Source organism: Gadus chalcogrammus, chromosome 22, assembly GCF_026213295.1.
Source record: "Gadus chalcogrammus isolate NIFS_2021 chromosome 22, NIFS_Gcha_1.0, whole genome shotgun sequence".
Taxonomy (NCBI): domain Eukaryota; kingdom Metazoa; phylum Chordata; class Actinopteri; order Gadiformes; family Gadidae; genus Gadus; species Gadus chalcogrammus.
Genome location: NC_079433.1, coordinates 1,267,445 through 1,277,471, shown reverse-complemented (window position 1 = coordinate 1,277,471; position 10,027 = coordinate 1,267,445). Strand labels below are relative to the sequence as shown.

The 10,027-nt window shown below is 43.1% G+C and overlaps 1 long non-coding RNA gene across 1 annotated transcript; it reads left to right on the top strand.

Annotated features, from left to right (window-relative positions):
- The first annotated feature begins 3,230 nt into the window (after positions 1 to 3,230).
- Positions 3,231 to 4,272, top strand: LOC130376122 (uncharacterized). The gene is made up of 4 exons (XR_008893958.1): positions 3,231 to 3,310; positions 3,673 to 3,742; positions 3,835 to 3,989; positions 4,200 to 4,272. It is a non-coding gene; the product is annotated as an uncharacterized LOC130376122 (long non-coding RNA).
- The last annotated feature ends 5,755 nt before the right edge of the window (positions 4,273 to 10,027 follow it).

Below are 10,027 nucleotides of genomic sequence, written 5' to 3'. Positions count from 1 at the left end.
TCCACCGGGTCCTGGTCCTGGACCTGGTCTATATATGTGTATCTATGGTGTGTGCCTGCATATGGTGTGAATCTATATGGTGTATTGGTGTGTGTCTGTACGGTGTGTGTGTGTCTGTGTGTGTTAACGTGTGTGGTGGTGGGCGATGACTCCAGCTAACCAGTGAATGAGTCTCTCTGGTCTCTTTGATGAAAGCTTCCTTCTCACTCCTCAAAGGGCCGTTCAGGATACTGTCAAGTTATGGTTGCTATGGAGACGGTATCTCGCAGAGCACACAGAGAGCAGATGTTCTCGTGTGGAAACATCGCCCTCTGCTGTCCAAATCCGCTCACTACACACACAGGGACGCAAGATCACACGTGACTTGCTTTTCACCCACTTGACATCAAACAGTAGTAACACACACACACACACACACACACACACACACACACACACACACACACACACACACACACACACACACACACACACACACACAAACCACACAGTAAGGTGAATTGAATGAAGACTTTCTTCGTTTTGAAGTATGAATTTAAATCTGTCAAATCAGACTCATCATTTCAATCAAAATGAGGGACGTCATTTAAGATCAAACACAGAGCTTAAACAGACTTTCAGTATTACCAAGGCGACCAGAGGAGGTCGAACCTGGGTTGAGTTTGACTATTTAGCTCACCTGCCGCAGCTCGCAGGCCATGTGGTTTTCTTAATTGGTTCATTGGTTGCATCTGGTGCATTTCACATAAGAGGGAAACGGACAGTACATTTGTGTCCTCCACTGTTTGGCAGTTTAGGGGTCTCCCAAACACGGTATGTTGTTGTGTTCTCAGAAACTAGAACGTGTGTGTAATGTTCTGTTGAGCTCTGTTGTGACTTATTTGTCATCTCTTCCTGTTTCACAGGCTAAAGACTTTTTGAAGTAAAGAGGAGCATCTCATCTGGACCTGATGTGAGTAGAAATGTGTAGCAAAGCACAACTGCATTGACTTGTATGTTGAATATAAATCACTGATAATGTGTGAAGGAAATCAGGGATTGTGGTGGTTTAACTCTCATTTGAAATTAAATAAATGATTCTACCTGACGGTAACATTTTAGAGACTATACATTCAAACTTCTCAAAGTAAGAAGTAATCACTCTTGAATAATGACAGTTAAATAATTAGTATAACTTATTTATCGTAAACATTATTTAAAAGTTGGATGATCCCAAAAGCCCTGAATTTGTATTGGCATTCATTTATCTGATTTAATAGACATGGTAGATGTTGAACCGTGGGACAGTGCCCAAGTTTGGGGACAATAATAAGTAAACTGTTTGTTCCTTCAAAGGTCTATCATGGATATTTAACTGCAGTACTGTGAGTATCCCAACATTAACATGAAGATGAACTGCAAACTGTAAGTCATTAGTTTCTCATTACTCTTGGGCACATTGATGTATGTTGGCTTCCTGGTGAGTTAACCCGTTAGCTGAAGGTTGATCTGATTAGTGAGGATCTTTTATTGGTTCGTGGGTTACTTAGGCGTTTGGTTTATGTTGGTTTTAATGGTTTGTTAAAATGGTTTCAGGTTCAAAGTTATTGTTGTAAGCTGGAGTAATGGGTTGGGTTCTGATGTCTTCAGTCTTCTTTCCAGCTACTCTCCTGAGCTCTGCATCTTCATCACATGAGTGTTGCTTTACTGAGGAGGGTGTGGTCTGAGTGAGCAGAGGTGCATACTGGGATACAGAGCTGTCTAAAGTCTACAGGTCTGTAGACACGCCCCCTCAGGGGAAACCGAGTGTTTGAGAAACCGTCGTGACGTCAGTTACATGAACTGGAATGTTCTTTAAGATGGAGACAGGGATGCAGAAGGAGAAACACCAGGGGGAGATGAGGGGGCTCCTCATCTCAACAACTTCAACACAACTTCAGTCTGACACAGAGAACCATGGAACACTTTCAACAGTCCCCTCCAGGCATCGTGACTCCTCAGGAACAGTTTAATTTACTTGAGGCCTCCAGGAGACATGAAGAGCCCTGAGCGACGCTCCGGAGCGATATCCTACACACTGGGCAGGAAGGAGAGTATCCAACTCAAGTGTAAAAGGATGCAAGCGGCGTGTTCAGATCAGCGACTTCAAACTAGGACTACAGCAATCAGGATCAATGGAGGATGGACACCAAAAGGAATTCCACAAGGAGAGTCTGACGTTGAAAAGGAACCTCAAAGGATATTCAAGATGACCTTCAGACCTGTAATGAGGCGGATCTTCCTACCTGGCTGGATTGATGGAGAGCCCTGTGGATCTTGTCTTGCTCTCAGTTGCACGTCTTCTCAGGCTGAACTGTATTTGCTGTACAGGACTAGTTGAACGATCGGTTCCCTTAAATCAGAACCAATCTGGGAACTCCAACTAGTGCGCTCTTCAATCTGAAGTTGTACTCTTCAGCTGAGGAGGTAAGGAAACCTTCACTGGGGCTACAAGTTGTATAAAGGAGAACGTTTCAAAGTGTTCCATGGTACTCTGATGAAGACCGCTGTTGTGTTTCACTGGCTGAGAGGAAGAACCCTCACATCCTCCTCTTGGCCTTTCTCCTCTGAGAATCCTGGCGCCATCTTGAAGGATATTCCAGCTCATGTAACTGATGTCACGACAGATTCTCAAACACTTGGTTTCTCCTGAGGGGCGTGTCTATAGAACTGAAGACTTCAGACAGCACTGTATCCCAGCACGCATCTCTGCTCACTCAGACCACACCCTCAAGAGTAGGATGCAACACTATAGCGATGGAGATGTATATAAGTAAAGATGGAGCAGACAAAGGTGATTAGAAAACAATTGCATGTCAAGTCTCTTCTGTAAATCTTTAACCCATGAAGATGGTTGAATAGTTCAACCATCTTGGGCTTCATTTTACTATTACTTAAAGGTCCCATGACATGCTATTTTATGTATTCTTTAATATAGGTATTAGTGGGCAACTAACACAGTATTCAAAGTCGTTCCCGAAATTCAGCCGTGGTGCAGAGTTACAGCCACTCCGAGCCAGTCGCACATTGAGCTTCGCCCAAATGCGCTGTTTCGGTGGGCGTGTCAAGGAGGAGGGTGGGGGTGTGGCCCTGAGCAGGGTGGGGGTGTGGCCCTGTACAGGGTGGGGGTGTGGCCCTGAGCAGCTTGCAGCAACGTGCGCTCTGTTTACATCGCAATGGCTCGTAGAAACCCAGTCGTTCAAGCCTTTCAGTTTGACCCAGAATCGGATCCGGATTACGAATCACCTGAAGAAGTTGGTTCTCAGCGGCTACAGCAGGACGTCTCTGAATGGTAATTGAAAATATTGTGTCTGGATACGGTACTTTAGTTGGTTTGTTTATGTATGCGGTTAGTTATTATCATGTGCTAACGCTAGCCTACGTTGTTGGCTGTCAAAGTTGCTGATTTGCTATCGTTACGTTATATTAGCATCTATATCAGTCATCTTTGTAGTTTAGAGAAGTCACTGGCTCATTTAATGGGTTAATTTCAACCTATATTGAAGTCATGTTACACATAACCCATGATTTACTCGTGAAGATTTACGTCTCACATCAGCTTGTCCACTGTCATATGTATAGCTATAGACACTAACCAGAGCCACTATAGTCAGACCTCTGCCATTATTACATCTACCTTTATTTTATGGATAGGTGCCGTTGTGGAAAATGTGCGACCATGCCCACAGAAGAGGAGAATATTTGCTGCATGGAGATACCGCAGGTGGCACTCTCCACTAAATTGGAAACAACTTTGTCTCTTCATTTGACACATAATGCATAAAAATAAAACTTACCCTTTCAAATTCTAATTAGGTTACTAGAAGACTACGGGAGGTCGAACTACATCCAACGTGTATGGTTGACCATCCTGGATTGGAGCCGGTCTGCCTAAATGTTTACTCTATTCAGAATGCCAGCCAAATATATAGAGCCGACTATGGTCCTCTAAATTTGAGAAGAATACACAAGTAAGTTATGCATTGTTACAGAATTCAATAAAATAAATGAAGTTGTTCTCAATCTTGTGCCTAATTTTGTGAAGATGTATTTATATCCAAGCTAAAAAAAACTACTTAAATAGTTACAGAACAAACCAGCCATAGGAGCATAGTAATATTTATTTTCATAACAAAGCAATGATAAATCTGCAAGACTTATTCTCTGAATCAATTGTTCAGTCGCTACAGGTATCTCTCCTATCGTTCCTTTGTGAGCTGGTGCTGGGGCCACCTGGGACGCAGTACCCGGGTTGTGATTCCAGCTTGTGTGGTCCTGCGTATCCGCTCCGAGTTTCCTGCTGAGGAAGGCCACTATGTTGGTTTTAAACATCCCCCGTTTGAACCTTGACACAAGGCTGCTGATGACCGCCTCCTTGTCAGGCTTCTCATACTGTGCCGTTAGGGGCTCTGGAACAGGGATCTCCAACAGGGCCTCGGTGTATGACGTAGGGTTGGAAAGACTTCCTCAAAAATTACATCAATGATGTCATCAACGTAACCTGTATTGTAAAACATGTTTTCTTTACAAATTGGTTGGGTCTTGTGTTACTGTGTGTTTTGTATTTATTTGATTTTCATCAAGAGACAAAAAACATTTAGAAATCCAAAATATGTGTCGTTTGAAATTGATTTGAAACCCTTAACCAAAGGTCTGCTGTGTTTTTTGGCGGTTTAGCTCTGCAACTCTCCCTTCCTAGCCTTTTGCAAAGGACATTTTATAAATCGTACTCCTTCCTTTGTTTCGGCCTGTGTGGTCGGTCCACATTGTGATTTGAATGCATAGCAGCCAGGTAGAGTCTGGAAGTACAAGACAAAACATGTTAATATTGACAGATATTTTAGGCTACAATTCCAAAAGTATTTAGTAAACAAACTTTCTTTAACCTGCACAGCATTCCATAAAGGGAAAGACAACATTTTTGGGGGCAAAAACGAAGAATAAACCGCATGGAAGCCTCCAAGATGAAGTTTGGTGGTGGGGGCTCAGTTTTGCAACATCCTTCAGCGCCCTTTATTGGTCAGCAACTTCTCCAACTTGAGGAAAGTTGGAGTTGCTGCAGACAATAGAAAAATATGATATTAGAAAACCATTACCCATACAGTAAAGAATACTACAACCATGTCCTCTGGTAAATTTCTGAAAGCCACTAAATAACTGTAGTTGTATGTTCACTGTTTTGACATTTAGCCTGGTCTATTGGTGAAATACCTGCTTGAAGCCATTTACATCCCTCCGGTCCTTGTCTGGCGGATCGCATGCTCGCACTTGGGGTAAAGAGGATCTTCATTGTACATGGACATCTCGAACATGGTTCAGGATCGAGGTCCACTTTGCGATTCTCTCTGGCCCGGAGGTTGAGCCTGCTGCAGTCCAGTATATGTGGTTGTGATGCTCTTCATCCACTTCTTCAGTTTCTCACCGTCTTTCTGCTTACTGATTGCCAACAGCTTCTTTGAAATACCTACAATGACAGCAAAGTACTTTCCACTTAGTTGAGATACTCATAAACTGAGTGATTACTCGATTGTAGCATTTGATAATTTCAAAGCATTTCTTACCATTTACTCAGTGTCACAATTTTAAAATGAAGGACCACCAAATGGGAGCTTTGCGCAAGCTTCAAAACATCAGGTCCTTCTCACCAAAAGGATACTACAAACAAATCAAAGAAAGGAAAAGGCTGGAGAAACATACCTTTTGCAAAGTGCCAGACATAGTAGTAATGGGTGATGTTTCTCTCCCTGAGGAACTTCTGTACTTGAGGATGACGATCAGTGACAATGCAGTCAGGTGGACGCCACGCGACTCCAGTAAGGCTAGACTCCTCTCAGTCCCTCCTTCTCCATATGGGTGCTACCACCAAACTTCGTTGCTCTGTTAACACAGAAAAAATATATATTAAGAGATATGCATGTAAGACTTTTGAAATTACAACCAATAACCCCTTTACAATATCCATTTTGACAACTCACCTGGACCAACTGAATGTCCACAATGGGTCTTAGTATGGAGATCCATCATTGTGTAACTCCCATACTTTGCAGAGTGACCTATTTTGGTTCAAATAGGGAAATTAGTGTAGTAATCACCCTCCAATACTTTGGTATTATGTCTGACTTTATTTAGGTCCTTCTTTTAACTTCAAACAATATTGAACACTTGTATAAAATGCACTATTGTCAGTTAGGTATCAATACCTGGAGAGTCAGCTCTCATGTCACCACCAACGTATCACCATTTCCTCTTGACTTAGGCCGCTGCAGATTCAAATCATTTAGGACTTTCCACTGGTGAATAACGCTGGTTTCATGAAACTTTTGGCATGGCGGCGAAATGTTTCATACCGAACAACTGTAGCTTCATTGCCTTGAAGACCTTTTGGTGTGGGGATAAATAATACATGGAATTAGATCTATATTGAAGCAATTCACAGTCACACATTTACAGTTCCACATCATTACCTTTTCGATTTTATGAAAGATGCACCACTCAGGTACACAGCGGCAGAAAGGTGCAGATTTCCAAGCTGGCGTGCTCCCAAGGTAGGCTGGCTATTCCAGCGTCTTCGAATGTGCAATGGGGGCACTGCTGCTTCACAGACAGGAATGTCCCCAGCCTTTGGGTTGTAACTTCACATTGCCCTCGTGCAGACGGACATGCATTAAACAATTCCATGATGCAGCTCTCGTACACCATGTATTTGCTAGCCGTTTGGGTGTTTGCAGTGGATGATCTTCTCTTATCAACCACAACAAAGGGAAACGCTTTGTGTTAAACTGATTGAGCTTTCACCTGGACTGTACCTTAAACCATCACCCTGTTCTCAGCTAGTTTAATTATTTGCATGCACATAATCCTGAAGGTAATGCTATAAACAACAACAGCCCTCACCCGGATTAATACGTTATGTTTAGAATGCCATACATTTATAGAAATTATGAAATTTCTCAAGAGCCACACATATATCTTCACACTCAGTAACTTACGACTTTAGTGTAGAGTCTAACAATGCTGTGTGGAGTCAGAAGGATCATAAGTGGAATCCGGTCATTAGAACGTCCAATAAGAGCTGACCTCGCAATGGATTGTCCTCCAGCTCTTCCTCAAGGTCTACCCGAGGGTCTTTTGGATGGTCTTCTTATTGGTGTCGATGACGGCACAAAGGGTCTGCATTCGATGTGCCAACACCGAAACTCCTTGCAGAACACAGTTGCCTGGACACCTGTGCAAACAAGGAATTTTACTAAGGCAAGTCAAGTAATGAAAAAACACATAATGCAAGCAAAGAGAAATGCCAGAATAAGAACACTAGTAACTACATCAAAAGTAAATGTACTCAAGGTGGAAAAAGTAGATACCTTCACTTTTAATGTGGGTCTGCAAAGTCCTAAAGGAGAGCGGTGTGCCTTCAGTACGCGGTTTTCAAATGGTCCGTTCTGGCATGCAACATCCCTGAGAGAGGCAGCTGAATGTAAACAGTCGATGTGCTGGCTGTGTAGAGGAAACAAGATCCATTAGTACTCGATTTATTAAACCTGCTAACAACCCTTGATTTGAAACCTGGCGTGAAGGGGAGAAACATGAGTGGGCCTATGTATTTATGAAAATACCAACATTGCATTGCATTGCTGATACCTAAGTTACCAGCTCCATTGCCGAGGAAATCAGTCCCTCAAAATGCGATGATTCATGCGATGGAAGGTTACTTTTATTTCTAACTTTATTAATTTATGGCCTGTTGCCGTGCGGTAGCCTAGCACGAGCGAACTAGAAGGTAACAACCCATTGATTTTGAAACTGGCGTGAAGGGGAGAACATGAGTTGGCCTATGTATTTATGAAAATACCAACATTGCATTGCATTGCTGATACCTAAGTTACCAGCTCGATTGCCGAGGAAATAGTCCCTCAAAATGCGATGATTCATGCGATGGAAGGTTACTTTATTCTCTAACTTTATTATTATGCTGTTGCCGTGCGGTTAGGCCTAGCACGACGCGAACTAGAAGGTAACAACCCATTGATTTGAAACTGGCGTGACAGGGGGAAACATGAGTGGGCCTAGGTATTTATGAAATACCAACATTGCATTGCATTGCTGATACTAAGTTACCAGCTCGATATTGCCCGAGGAAATAGCCCTCAAAATGCGATGATTCATGCGATGGAAGGTTACTTTTATTTCTAACTTTATTAATTATGCCTGTTGCCGTGCGGTAGCCTAGCACGAGCGAACTAGAAGGTAACAACCCATTGATTTGAAACTGGCGTGAAGGGGGAGAACATGAGTGGGCCTATGTATTATGTGAAAATACCAACATTGCATTGCAGTGCTGATACCTAAGGTTACCAGCTCCATTGCCGAGGAATAGTCCCTCAAAATGCGATGAGTCATGCGATGGAAGGTTACTTTATTTCTAACTTGTATTAATTTATGCCTGTTGCCGTGCGGATAGCCTAGCACGAGCGAACTAGAAGGACTGAATGAAATGTGTTGTAAACTGTCTCCAATGATATAGCACACCAAGGCTAACTGGGATCAGGCCCTGTGTCTCACGCTATAACTAACTGCACTACTCAGCTTAGCTGTTAAAGCAGCTGATTAGTTTTGTAGTAAAGTGATCATTAGCTAAAGCCAATTCCTAATGGACAAGCAGGTAATCATACACGAAAAGCCAGAACAGATACAGCGTTAGTGTACTTACTTGTCCCGGTGTGTAGCTGAGCAAGGAGAGTTGTACTGATCCAGGCTTCATTTTCAAAGTTCAGCAAATCCGCTTTGGATTGTCCCAAGTTGAATGAAAGCAGTCGTCGTGAAAGTTTAGACGCCACAACACACCTTTTTTTCGAATGCGTATCGGCGCTTTCCACCGAAAGAACAAAATGAACCCAACTGGTTCCTCAGAGACTAACTACCTCGATGAAGAGCTGCACATGTGGCCTACACTTATTTTGTCACTTTGACAAATCCGACACGGATGCAACCTGCCTTCAATTGTTTGGGGAGCCTGATATCATCTTACAACACTCCAGAGGCAAAGACACAAGCTGGCGCTGTATGGTCTCCTAGCTCATGCTAGTCATTGGTTGCATGGGGGGGCCAACGTCCTGCTCTGGGCTCTGGGCGGCCAGGCAGAGTCATAAGGGAGGAGCTGAGATTCTCATAGACGGTCATGAGCACGATTTCCAAATCAGGCGCGCCTTGAGCACTCCGTTTTTTCCAAAGGCGGAAGGCAGAACACTAGTGCTCGTTTACACCAAACAACGACAAGTTTAAGCCACTGGGGGACCATAGGCAGGCTAGGGGAACTCATATTTATGTTAGAAAACCTCATAAATTGAGATTTTCATGTCATGGGACCTTTAATATTATTATGGGCAGTCCTTTCGCTCAAATGCCCACTTCTCACTTTGATCTGTACATGTGTTGGCTGGCTGGCATGATTTGCTGTTGCAGGGTTATGGTCGGCTCTCTCTGAGCTCAACGTTTAGATTTGCTCTCTATGGTTTTTACCCTGAATGATCTAGATAATTGTTTATTGTAAAATGTAGACACAGTTTTGTGTTGAATGATTCCATTGTTTTTAGGCAAGGATTTGAGGTTTAAAGTTGTTGTGGGTAGTACATGGTAGTTCAGTTCTTCGCACGTTTTGAGTGATAACTTTGAGTACACACTGGGTGCATAATAATGTAAAGGTACACTGAATAGTAGCAATAACCTACAGCAACAAACAGATCACATCAAGGTAAGTCTGTTGGCAGTGTTTCAAGGAAGACCATCGTGGACTTCAGGATTCCTCCGTTCAGCTCAAGGTGAGGCGTTTGGTCTGTTTTTCTTTGGTTGTTCTGGCCGGAATGTTCGTATTCCAGTCGGACGGTTTGTGCTTCCCGCCGTGGAAGGTTCTGAGTGAGGTGACTTGATTTAGTCTCAATGGTTTGCATAGAACGTTGCAGGCTTGACAACCATAAGAGTTAGTTGGACGGGAATCCCCTGAGGGTATCTGGCG